The sequence below is a fragment of the Chlorocebus sabaeus genome, chromosome 1 (assembly GCF_047675955.1).
Source record: "Chlorocebus sabaeus isolate Y175 chromosome 1, mChlSab1.0.hap1, whole genome shotgun sequence".
In the NCBI taxonomy this organism is placed as follows: Eukaryota; Metazoa; Chordata; class Mammalia; order Primates; family Cercopithecidae; genus Chlorocebus; species Chlorocebus sabaeus.
This window is the reverse complement of record NC_132904.1, coordinates 33,490,715-33,504,470: the sequence shown is the minus strand read 5'-3', so window position 1 is coordinate 33,504,470 and position 13,756 is coordinate 33,490,715. Positions and strand designations below refer to the sequence as shown.

The window sequence follows — 13,756 nt, the reverse complement described above, 5'->3', positions numbered from 1 at the left end:
CCTGTAATCCCAGCATTTTGGGAGGCCAAGGCGGGCGGATCACGAGGTTAGGAGATAGAGACCATCCTGGATAACACGGCAAAACCCTGTCTCTACTAAAAATACAAAAAAAAAAATTAGCCGGGTGCGGTAGTGGGTGCCTGTAGTCCCAGCTACTCAGGAGGCTGAGGCAGAAGAATGGCGTGAACCCAGGAGGTGGAACTTGCAGGCATCGTGCCACTGCACTCCAGCCTGGTCAACAGAGCGAGACTCTGTCTCAAAAAACAAAACAAAACAAAACAAAACAAAACAACAAAAAAACAGAAAAGAAAAAAAATGCTGGTTTGTTGCAAAGCATTTTAATTTTTGCTATTTTCTGAAAAACTGCTTATATAAGCAAAATTGTATGTGAAATATGTTACTGAAAAAGCACACCACAAGGCTTTTCCTTTCTTTCTTTCTTTTTTTTTTTTTTTTTGTCTGTCCTTCATCCCTCTTTTTCAGAACTGATTCTGATGGGTCTGTCAATTATGTGGCCTTGCCTTCAAGGCGTGGAAATGAATATCTACAAGGCTAGCCAATCAAAACGCCCTATTCTTCCACATACAGAGATTGGTAAATCAGAGTCCTGATGAAGAAAGCAAGCAGAGCACCATTCTCCTGGATTGCTAGCTTTAAGAAAAATGCAAACCTCCCCCATTGAGATGAAGCCGAAAGACATGAAAGCAGACATAAGAGGTGGAAAGAGACAGAAGGTGAGATTCCTGGTGATGACATTTGAATCCCTAAAACCAGCTATTAAAAACAACCACCTCTTTAGTTTACTATGTACATGAGCCAACAATTTTCTTTCTTTGCTTAAGCTAGTTTGAGTTGGGATTTTCTATTTTTTTTTTTTTTTTATTATACTTTAAGTTCCAGGGTACACATGCACAATGTGTGGGTTTGTTACATACATATACATGTGCCATGTTGGTTTGCTGTACCCATTAACTTGTCATTTACATTGGGTATTTCTCCTAATGCTATCCTACCCCCTGTCCCACACCCCATGACAGGCCCTGGGGTGTGATGTTCCCTGCCCTGTGTCCAAGTGTTTTCATTGTTCAGTTCCCAACTATGAGTGAGAACATGCGGTGTTTGGTTTTCTGCTGTTGTGAGAGTTTGCTCAGAATGATGGTTTCCAGCTTCATTCATATCCCTGCAAAGGACATGAACTCATCCTTTTTTATGGCTGCATAGTATTCCATGGTGTATATGTGCCACATTTTCTTAATCCAGTATATCACTGATGGACATTTGGGTTGGTCCCAAGTCTTTGCTATTGTGAATAGTGCCACAATAAACATACGTATGCATTTGTCTTTATAGCAGCATGATTTATAATTCTTATAACCAGTAACAGGATCGCTGGGTCAAATGGCATTTCTAGTTCTAGATCCTTGAGGAATCGCCACACTGTCTTCCACAATGGTTGAACCAGTTTACACTCCCACCAGCAGTGTAAATGCGTTCCTGTTTCTCCACATCCTCTCCAGCACCTGTTGTTTTCTGACTTTTTAATGATTGCCATTCTAACTGGTGTGAGATGGTATCTCATTGTGGTTTTGATTTGCATTTCTCTGATAACCAGTGATAATAAGCATTTTTTCATGTGTCTGTTGACTGTATAAATGTCTTCTTTTGAGAGGTGTCTGCTCATACTCTATGCCCACTTTTGGTGGGGTTGTTTCATTCTTATAAATTTGTTTAAGTTCTTTGTAGATTCTGGATATTAGCCCTTTGTCAGATGGGTAGATTGCAAAAATTTTCTCCCATTCTGTAGGTTGCCTGTTCACTCTGATGGTAGCTTTTTTTTGCTGTGCAGAAGTTCTTTAGTTTACTTAGATCCCACTTGTCAATTTTGACTTTTGTTGCCATTGCTTTTCATGTTTTAGTCATGAAGTACTTGCCCATGCCTATGTCCGGAATGGTATTGCCTAGGTTTTCTTCTAGGGTTTTATGGTTTTAGGTCTAACATTTAAGTCTCTAATCCATCCTGAATTAATTTTTCTATAAGGTGCAAGAAAGGGATCCAGTTTCAGCTTTCTACTTATGGCTAGCCAGTTTTCCCAATACCATTTATTAAATAGGGAATCCTTTCCCCATTTCTTGTTTTTGTCAGATGTGTCAAAGAGCAGATGGCTGTAGATGTATGGTGTTATTTCTGAGGCCTCTGTTCTGTTCCATTGGTCTATATCTCTGTTTTGGTACCAGTACCATGCTGTTTTGGTTACTGTAGCCTTGTAGTATAGTTTGAAGTCAGGTAGCGTGATGCCTCCACCTTTGTTCTTTTGGCTTAGGATTGTCTAGGCAATGCGGGCTCTTTTTTCGTTCCATATGAACTTTAAAGTAGTTTTTTCCAATTCTGTGAAGAAACTCATTGGTAGCTTGATGGGGATGGCATTGAATCTATAAATTACCTTGGGCAGTATGGCCATTTTCACAATATTGATTCTTCCTATCCATGAGCATGGAATGTTCTTCCATTTGTTTGTGTCCTCTTTTATTTCATTGAGCAGTGGTTTGTAGTTCACCTTTAAGAGGTCCTTCACATCTCTTGTAAGTTGAATTCCTAGGTATTTTATTCTCTTTGTAGCAATTGTGAAGGGGAGTTCACTCACGATTTGGTTCTCTGTTTGTCTGTTATTGGTGTATAAAAATGCTTGTGATTTTTGCACATTGATTTTCTATGCTGAAACTTTGCTGAAGTTGCTTATCAGCTTAAGGAGATTTTGGGCTGAGATGATGGGGTTCTCTAAATATGCAATCATGTCATCTGCAAACAGGGACAATTTGACTTCCTCTTTTCCTAACTGAATACCCTTTATTTCTTTCTCTTGCCTGATTGCCCTGGCCAGAATTTCTAACACTTTGTTGAATATGAGTTGTGAGAGAGAGCATCCCTCTCTTGTGCCAGTTTTCAAAGGGAATGCTTCCAGTTTTTGCCCATTCAGTATAACATTGGCTGTGGGTTTGTCATAAATAGCACTTATTATTTTGAGATACATTCCATCAATACCTAGTTTATTGAGAGTTTTTAGCACAAAGGGCTGCTGAATTTTGTCAAAGGCCTTTTCTGCATCTATTGAGATAATCATGTGATTTTCGTTGTTGGTTCACTTTATACGATGGATTATGTTTATTGATTTGCATATGTTGAACGAGCCTTGCATTCCAGGAATGAAGCCGAGTGATCATGGTGGATAAGCTTTTTGATGTGCTACTGGATTTGGTTTGCCAGTATGTTATTGAGGATTTTCGTATCTATGTTCATCAGGGATATTTGTCTAAAATTCTCTTTTTTTGTTGTGTCTCTGTCAGATTTTGGTTTCAGGATGATGCTGGCCTCATAAAATGAGTTAGGGAGGATTCCCTCTTTTTCGGTTGATTGGAATAGTTTCAGAAGGAATGGTACCAGCTCCTCTTTGTACCTCTGGTAGAATTTGTCTGTGAATCCGTCTGGTCCTGAACTTTTTTTGGTTGGTGGACTATTAATTGTTGCCTTAATTTCAGAGCCTGCTATTGGTCTATTCGGATATTCAACTTCTTCCTAGTTTAGTCTTGGGAGGGTGAATGTGTCCAGGAATTTATCCATTTCTTCTTCAAGATTTTCTAGTTTATTTGCATAGAGGTGTTTATAGTATTCTCTGATGATAGTTTGTATTTCCGTGGGATCGGTGGTGATACCCCCTTTATCATTTTTTATTGCATCTATTTGATTCTTCTCTCTTTTCTTCATTATTATTGTTGAGAGGTGTCTGCTCATATTCTAGCAGTCTATCAATTTGGTTGATCTTTTCAAAAAAACAGCTCCCGGATTCACTGAATTTTTGAAGGTTTTTTTGTGTCTCTATCTCCAGATCTACTCTGATAATGGCTATTTCTTGCCTTCTGCTAGCTTTTGAATTTGTTTGCTCTTGCTTCTCTAGTTCTTTTAATTGTGATGTTAGGGTGTTGATTTTAGATCTTTCCTGCTTTCTTTTGTGGGCATTTAGTGCTATAAATTTCCCTCTACACACTGCTTTAAATGTATCCCAGAAATTCTGGTACGTTGTGTCTTTGTTCTTGTTGGTTTCAAAGAACATCTTTATTTCTGCCTTCATTTCATTATGTACCCAGTAGTCATTCAGGAGCAGGTTGTTCAGTTTCCATGTAATTGTGTGGTTTTGAGTGAGTTTCTTAATCCTGAGTTTTAATTTGATTGCACTGTGGTCTGAGAGACAGTTTGTTGTGATTTCTGTTCTTTTACATTTGCTGAGGAGGAGGAGTGCTTTTTACTTCCAACTATGTGGTCAATTTTGGAGTAAGTCCGATGTGGTGCTGAGAAGAATGTATATTCTGTTGATTTGGGGTGGAGAGTTCTGTAGATGTCTATTAGGTCTGCTTGGTGCAGAGCTGAGTTCAAATCCTGGATATCCTTTTTAACCTTCTGTCTCATTGATCTGTCTAATATCAACAGTGGGGTGTTAAAGTCTCCCATTATCATTGTGTGGGAGTCTAAGTCTCTTTGTAAGTCTCTAAGGACTTGCTTTATGAATCTCGGTGCTCCTGTAATGGGTGCACATATATTTAGGATAGTTAGGTCTTCTTGTTGAATTGATCCCTTTACCATTGTGTAATGGCCTCTTTGTCTCTTTTGATCTTTGTTGGTTTAAACTCTGTTTTATCAGAGACAAGGATTGTAACCCCTGCTTTTTTTGGCTTTCCATTTGCTTGGTAGATCTTCCTCAATCCCTTTATTTTGAGCCTATGTGTGTCTCTGCATGTGAGATGGGTCTCCTGAATACAGCACACTGATGGGTCTTGACTCTTTCTCCAATTTCCCAGTCTGTGTCTTTTAACTGGGGCATTTAGTCCATTTACATTTAAGGTTAATATTTTTATGTGTGAATTTGATCCTATCATTATGATGTTAGCTGGTTATTTTGCCCGTTAGTTGATGCAGTTTCTTCCTAGCATCGATGATCTTTACAATTTGGGGTTTTTGCAGTGGCTGGTACTGGTTGTTTTTTTCCATGTTTAGTGCTTCCTTCAGGAGCTCTTGTAAGGCAGGCCTGGTGGTGACAAAATCTCTCAGCATTCGCTTAACTGTAAAGGATTTTATTTCTCCTTCATTTACGAAGCTTAGTTTGGCTGGATATGAAATTTTGGGTTGAAAATTCTTTTCTTCAAGAATGTTGAATATTGGCCCCCACTCTCTTCTGGTTTGTAGAGTTTCTGCCAAGAGATCTGCTGTTAGTCTGATGGGCTTCCCTTTGTGGGTAACCTTTCTCTCTGGCTGCCCTTAACATTTTTTCCTTCATTTCCACCTTGGTGGATCTGACAATTATGTGTCTTGGGGTTGCTCTTCTTGAAGAGTATCTTGGTGGTGATCTCCGTATTTTCTTAATTTGAATGTTGGCCTGCATTGCTAGGTTGGGGAAGTTGTCCTGGATAATATCCTAAAGAGTGTTTTGCAACTTGGTTCCATTCTCCCTGTCACTTTCAGGTACACCAATCAAACATAGATTTGGTCTTGGACGTTTTGTTCTTTTCTTTTTACTCTTTTTTCTCTAAACTTCTCTTCTCACTTTATTTCATTAATTTGATCTTCAATGACCGATAACCTTTCTTCCACTTGATCGAATCGGCTACTGAAGCTTGTCCATGCGTCACATAGTTCCCGTGCCATGGTTTTCAGCTCCATCAGGTAGGTCATTTAAGGTTTCTCTACACTTTATTCTAGTTAGCCGTTCATTTAATCTTTTTTCAAGGTTTTTAGCTTCCTTGCAATGGGTTCGAACCTCCTCCTTTAGCTCAGAGAAGTTTGTTATTACCAACCTTCTGAAGCCTACTTCTGTCAGCTTGTCAAAGTCATTCTCTGTCCAGCTTTGTTCCATTGCTGGTGAGGAGCTGCAATCCTCTGGAGGAGAAGAGGTGCTCTGGTTTTTAGAATTTTCAGCTTTTCTGCTCTGGGTTCTCTCCATCTTTGTAGTTTTATCTACCTTTGGTCTTTGATGTTGGTGACCTACAGATGGGGTTTTGGTGTGGATGTCCTTTTTGTCGATGTTGATGCTATTCCTATTTGTTAGTTTTCCTTCTAACAGTCAGGTCCCTCAACTGAAGGTCTGTTGGAGGTTGCTGGAGGTCCACTCCAGACCCTGTTTGCCTGGGTATCACCAGCGGAGGCTGCAGAACATCAAATATTGCAGAATAGCAAAAACTGCTGCCTGATCCTTCCTCTGGAAACTTCATCCCAGAGGGGCACCCACCTGTATGAGGTGGCAGTCAGCCCCTACTGGGAGGTGTCTCCCAGTTAGGGTACACAGGGGTCAGGGACCCACTGAGGAGGCAGTCTGTCTGTTCTCCGAGCTCAAACACCATGCTGGGAGAACCACTGCTCTCTTCAGAGCTGTCAGACAGGGACGTTTAAGACTGCAGAAGCTTCTGCTGCCTTGTGGTCAGCTATGCCCTGCACCGAGGGGGGGTCTAGAGGCAGTAGGCCTTGCTGAGCTGTGGTGGACTCTGCCCAGTTTGAGCTTCCCAGCTGCTTTGTTTACCTACCCAAGCCTCAGCAATGGCGGATGCTCCTCCCCCTGCCAGGCTACTGCCTCACAGGCTGACCTCAGACTGCTGCACTAGTAGTGTGCAAGGCTCCATGGGCATGGGACCCACTGAGCCAGGTGCGGGATATAATCTCCTGGTGTGTCGTTTACTAAGACCATTGGAAAAGCACAGTATTTGGGCTGGAGTGTCCTGTTTTTCCAGGTACCATCTGTCATGGCTTCCCTTGGCTAGGAAAGGGAAATCCCCCAACCCCTTGCACTTCCTGGGAGAAGCGATGCCCTGCCCTGCTTCAGCTCACCCTCCGTGGGCTGCACCTACTGTCCAACCAGTTCTAATGAGATGAACTAGGTACCTTAGGTGGAAATGCAGAAATCACCCGTCTTCTGTGTCAGTCACACTGGGAACTGCAGGCTGGAGCTGTTCCTATTTGGCCATCTTGGAATGGAATCTGGGATTTTCTTATTTGCAATCTAGAAATATTGAGTAACACACACAGACAATCTAATTTGACCAAAAGACCAAAACAATATGCCCATAAGAAATCATGTCAAAGAATCTTATTTACAGCAGCAGTCCCCAACCTTTTTGACACCAGGGACCGGTCTCATGGAAAACAATTTTTCTATAGACCCAAGGGTTGGAGACCTGTACCTGCAGGTTGGGGACCCTTGATCTATAGGATCCTTTCCAGGGTGTAATCATGGTCTCACAATACTGATTAAAATAGTTACAAAATCTCATCTCTGAAGTAGCCCACTAAGACAATGAAGAGGAGTCTCAAATTAAGATTACATGCCAGGCCTGAGGAAAATACATTACTTTTAAGGTAAATAAAATTACTTTTACTTTTTTAGTGTTGTTCTGAAATAAATGCTTTCATTCATTCACACATTATTCATCAATCACCTACAATGTATCTGACATTGTTCTAGGCACTTAAAATCAGTGAACGAAGCAGAAAAAGAACCATTGTGCCCTCTGCAGCTTACTTTCAAGTGGGAACAGATAATAAACAATAAACATCATAAATAAGCAAATTGTACAGATGTTAATAGGTAATAAATGCTACAGGGGAAAACTGATGAGGCAAAGGTAAATTGGCAATATGTGGGAGTGGAGGGAATTGTAACTTTAAATAGGGTTGTCAGCATAGGCCTCATAGAGCTGGTAGCATCTGGGCAAAGACATAAAAGAGGCAAGAAAGTTAGTCATGCAGATACCCAGGGAGACCCAGGAGGGCGTCTTAGGGCAGGCATCCAGAAGGTCCTAAAGTGGGATATATCTGGCAAGTGTGAAGAACAGCAAAAGTAGATGAATAGATGAACAAGGGAGAATGTAGTTGGGATGAGGTTAGAAAGGGAATGGAAGAGATGAACACAACACTGGACCTTGCAGGGCATTGTTAGGGCTTTGCAAGAACTAGTAAGCTCATAGAGTGTTTAGCAATATGATTTTTTTTAAAAAGATAATTTTTAATTCTTTGTTAAGAATGCACCAAATGCATTGAAATAACTGTATTGCAATGTCCTAATGTGTCCATATGTTAGTATTTTCTAATACTTACATAAACTTTGTGGCAGAGACTGCCAATTGTCTGCCAATATCCATTCCTTGTTCCTTTTACAAAACTAGAATCCCTGATTTTATTTGAGACATATGGTTTCCTAAAATAAAGACTGTATTTTCCAGTTTTCCTTGCAGCTGGGTAGGGCCATATGAACATGTTCTGGCCAATGACATGTTAGTGGAGATGGTCCATGAAAGTGAGTGTACCCTTCTTTATCCTTCCTTCTACTACCTAGAATGAAAACAATGGCTAGTCCTGGATTGGTCTTTAACTTTGATGAGATGCTGAAAATGAAAGCCAGGACTGAAGGAGGATTGAAGGAGTCTGAACCTCTGACAACATGGAGTACCATACCAACCCTGGACTACCTACCTCCAGACTTTTACATGAGAAATAAACACCTAGTTTTTTCAAAACAGTGTTAATTTGGGTCTTTGTTACTTGCAGTCAAACCTAATCCTGAAACACCTGACGTTCTCTTGACATAAATTGCTTTCAAGAACCTAAAATACATAGTATTTACTTAGAGTAAAGAAATAAGGAGAACACTAGAATGGCTTAAAATACAAATTTAACTCAGAGTCCAGTAATTTGGGACTTTGGCCCCTGCAGAATTGAAGAATTCAACTATTTATGTATCTCAAACTGAAACTATAAAAAGTAGCACTCTACAGTGATGGCTACAGAAGATGAGACTGTGGTTCTAAGCTTTTTAAAAACACTTTTCTTTAAGAATTCTTCATTGGTTGGGTGTGATGGATCACGCCTGTAATCTCAACACTTTGGTTGGCTGAGGAGGAAGGACTGCTTGAGTCCAGGAGTTTGAGACCACTCTGGAAAACACAGTGAGACCCCGACTCTACAAAAAATAACTTAACTGGGTATGATGGCACACACCTCTAGTCCTAGTTACTTGGGAGGCAAGAAGATTGCTTGAGCCCAGGAGATTGAGGCCGCAGTGAGCCATGATCATGCCACTGCACTCCAGCCTGGGTGAGAGTGAGACCCTGTCTCAATCAATCAATCAATAAAACTAGCCTAGCTGTCAAAGATCAGATTAAGGTTGTTGTTTTTCCATCCAAGCTTATTGTGTTAGAAGACCTCAAAGGAATCACCTTTATGTTGAAGCACAGAGTCAGGGAATAAAAAACCAGTACTCAGGCTTAAAACTAGTGCCTAGACATGATCTTTGGCTGTAAACATGGGATTATCTATAGACTGGAAGTCTACTAATTTAGGAGAAGAAGAAGAAGCAGTGTTAAATTGCTAAAGAAATCATAAAGCTGGCCAAAAAACATGACTGACCTGTAATCAAATCTCATGCCCACATTTGTATCAGCAGGAAGCGGGTTGCAAAATCTGTTCAGCACTCTAGAACAGCAAATTCTCCATTGACCACATCAGATGTGGTCAGGAAGTACAAGTACAAGGAAGACCCTTTCCAAAAGGCAGAATTAGGAGTACTCTGATGAACTAATCAAGGAAATTGCTCCACTGCTAGAGAAAGGAACTTTTACAATTCCTACCTAGCCTAGCAGAATTGATAACCACTATAAACCAGTGACTCTTGTGTCAATCCTATTCTCCTCCTTTCCAAATATACATCCATTGTGTTATGTGTGATGTCGCAAATGCATTAACTTTTAGTTTACAGGTTACCAGACCACTTGGAATTAATGAAAAGGACTGTGCATTAACCCAACAGCCTAGATTCTGAGTCATATTCAAATGAATCATATTTGGGGGTTCACATACATAATTAAAAGCTAGAACAGGCATGTATGATCAAGAATAGGTAGTTATGTTCTATCTACAGGAAGAAGGGTGTACCAAAGATTTTTGGTGGCTACAAGGTTGGATTATGGAGTAAACTGTTAGATGTTCACTAAAATCTGTTATCTTTAGTGTCCAGCTAAAGCCTTTTTTCCATCTACATGTTGCCACATGACCACATGACTAAATTCTGGTCAGCAGAAGGTAAGAGGAAGTGGCATATGTGACTTCTGGGAACTGTCACCAAAGAAGGGGGTGTGGGGCATGATTTTCAGCCTTCTTTTCTTCCTACCTGATATCTGGAATGTGATCATGGCTTAAAGCTGGAATAGCCATGAATGATCATGAATGTACCATCTGTGACTTTGGGAATGGAAGCTACTCACAGCACAGCAACAAAATGGAAGGCCTTAGAGCATTATACTAGCCCTTCAGACTTTTATATGAGTAAGAAATAAGCCTTTTTTTCTTACTCGTCCTCAATATAAACTTTACATTGTAAGTAAGAAATAAACTCTTATATGAGTAAGAAATAAACCTTTTTTTCTTACCTGTCCTCAATGTAAACTTTCTTAACATCTTGTACACGCTATTTATTTCCAGTTTCTAGACCTTTGCTCACACTGCTCCTATACTGTTGATGATTTAGAAAACAAGAAGCCAACTTAGTATAATGAAATAGACTTCTTTTTTTCCATTTCCCAAAGTTCATGTTTAAGTCAGTTGGTTGCCTGAAATTAAGAATGAGTTTTCCTATGTGCTATGGTCAGAATGTTTGTGGCCCCTCCACCCCCTGCCAAATTTCTAAGTTGAAATTTAATCCCCAATGTGATGTTATCATGAGGCAGGGCCTTCAGGGAGGCAATTAAGTCACAAGGGTGAACTCTTTTTACAATGCAAGGGCACATTATCAATAAGGAAGCAGGCACTCACCAGACACTGCTGGTGCCTTAGTCTTAGAAATACCAGCTTCCAAAACTGTGAGGAATAAATTTCTATTGTTTGTATATTATTCAGTCTAAGGTACCTTGTCATAGCAGCCCAGAGTGAGATACTATGGAAACAAATATATACATTGATCAGTTTCCTTGCTTCATTCAGTATATACTAGTAATACCTGAAGTAACTCTCCAATATTACAGTTAAAAAATATTTTATGAGAGCTGAGACTAGTCTATCCTGTTCACTTCGCATTCATAGTGCTTAATTCAGTGTCTAGGACATAGTAGGTATGCAATAAATATTTGTTAAAGAAATAAGGGAAATTGTACTTCAGATGCCAAGAACACATTTGTTCACATCAGCAACACTGTAATCACAGAAGAAAGGATTCCCTATAGAACTAAAGTAGATAGTTTTGACAAATTTCCAATGTTAATTCTATCTAACCTAGCCAAATAATTTATTATCCAAACTGGGCCTGTTCCAGGCAAATCAAGATGTCTAGGCTGCACCTATCTATATTTAAATAGCCTCCTTTTTAAATGAGAAGGTACTATCCTATGTCTCTATGGTTGCATATGTACCCATGGGACTCACCAAAGATTTACTGTTTGCTGCTTTTTAAAGAAGGCACCAAAAAGTCTCTGTTTTTATCTTGATGAAAATAATGTTTTACTCTTCAAGGAAGAACAAAAAGCATTTCCTCCTCACTAGCTCCACTCCCAGTGGTAAGTGGGATTTCCTACTTCAGAGGTCTGCTTTTCCTTTACCCAGGGATGATACACGGGACCTTATTGCATTTTTAAAATCTGTGCCTAAAAGGTCTTTAAGTTAAATTGCTGGATTTCCCAGGACATAAAAAAGATTGGCAATAATTCGTCTGGAGTAGATAAATCTACCCCAGCATAACTATTCTGGGGCAGTGAGATCTTGGGAAAAAATGAGTCTGTGGAGTATATGTGGTTCTGTGAGAGAGAAGGAGAGGAGCAGGAGGGAGGGAGGAAAGGAGAGGGAGAGGTGGATTTAAAGGGCCAGGTAACTGTAGCTGTGATCTGGGGGAACCAGTGATGGGTACTCTAATTGAGCACAATACTAAGAAATTGGGTTAGACACTGTGATGGTTAATTTTATGGGTCAACTTGGCAGGGCCATGGTGACCAGCTATTTGATCAACCATTGTTCTGGATGTTTTCTGTGAAGGTTTTTTTTTTTTTTTTTTTTTTTTGGATGAGATTAACATTTAAATGGGTAGACTCTGAGTAAAGCAGTTTACCCTCTATAACGTGGGTGGGTCTCATCCAATCAGTTTAAAGTTTTTATAGAAAAATGACTGACTTCCCCTGGGTAAGAAGGAATTCTTTCAGCAGGTTGTCTTTGGACTTGAATTGCACCCCTTCTCTAAGTCTCTAGCCTGCCAGCCTACCCCATCAGATTTTGGACTCACACAGCCTCTGCAATCACGGGAGCCAATTCTTAAAAATCAATCAATTAATCTTCCTCTCTCTCTCTCTTTCTATCTTCATATATATATATTGATCAAAGAATGAGTAGAAAGAGAAGGGAAGGAGAAAACAAGGTGGAAGAGAAATTGGTGGAGGGTGAGAGAATGAATTTGGTTTTGGACCCATGGAACTTAAGGTCTCTGGCAAGCAGGTAAGGACACCACTGGTTGACTGATGAGTAGGAGATGTCCAACATGAAAGCCTCCCATGAACCTGCTGGAGTTTGGTGGACTTTGCCTTTCCACATCTTGGGAGGAGAGCTAGTAGGGAGGAGCTTTTCTGCAGGTAACAATGGCTTCCAGAAGGGGGCAGCAAAAAGGATGGTTCAGAAGAAAGAACTTATCTAAGTATGTGCATTTCAAGCCAAAGTTCTCCAGAAACTGCTTTCACAGGTAGGGAATTCAACAACAGTGTCCACTGCAGTGAAGCATTGTATTGGTCCAAGAAGAAAGTGATGACAAAATAACATTGAGACCAGTTCACCCTGCGAGAAGAATCTCTGAGTTATGTTTGGTTTGGTTAAGAATGGAAATTGCACTTTTATATATACGCAGATAGATGGATGGATGGATGGATGGATAGATAGATAGACAGACAGACATGCGTTGCTTAACAATGAGGATATGTTCTGAGAAATCCACCATTAGGTGATTTCATTGGGCAAATATCATACAGTATACTTACACAAATCTAGAAGGCATAATATATACCTAGCCTCTATGGTATAGCTGATTGGTCCTAGGCTACAAACCTGTACAGCATGTTACTGTGTAGAATACCGTAGGCAATTTTAACACTATAGTAAGTATTTGTGTATCTAAACATAGAAAAGTAATACATTGCACTACAACATTACAATAGCTATGTCACTAGGTGATAGGAATTTTTCAGCTCCATTATAATCTCATGGGAGTGCCACTGTAAACGTAGTCCATCCTTAAGCAAAACATTCTTATGCAATGCATGACTACACATACACACACATACACAATTTTTTTTGGTACTGTTTCCCTGTAGAATCCTGACTAATATACCCTCTTTCAAAGACCATGTTGCCTTTCAAGGCTGAGGCGGAACTGGTGCCAGAAAGACTTTCCTGAAGCAAGGACCAATAGAGCGAGTCAGATGATGGATGCCAATGAGATCAGTAATGGTGACGTGGGTCAGCAAGAAGCTATGGCAATGGCAGCACCACCAATAGTACCAGCAGCACCAACAGACAAACTAACTGACATTAAGGGTCATTCTCATTTGGGAGGGGGCAGCTGGAGAACTTTCCTTTTGAACAACAATTAACACCTAAGGTTCACAGATAATCTACAGGAGATGGGAAGCTCAAAGATTATGAAACTACACTGGCTGCTAACTAAGCATATGGAAAAATAAAAGCAATATAACGTAACTT

The 13,756-nt window shown here is 40.1% G+C and overlaps 1 protein-coding gene across 3 annotated transcripts in view; it reads right to left on the bottom strand.

The window, feature by feature from the left end:
* Positions 1-13,756, bottom strand: part of DCDC1 (doublecortin domain containing 1) — a 505,142-nt gene that overhangs the window by 467,076 nt on the left and 24,310 nt on the right. For all 3 annotated transcript variants that reach the window (XR_012093393.1, XM_008002854.3, XM_073017517.1), the window contains exon 3: positions 6,920-7,037. The gene's annotated coding sequence lies outside the window, so the exon portion shown is untranslated. The remainder of the gene's footprint in view (positions 1-6,919; positions 7,038-13,756) is intronic.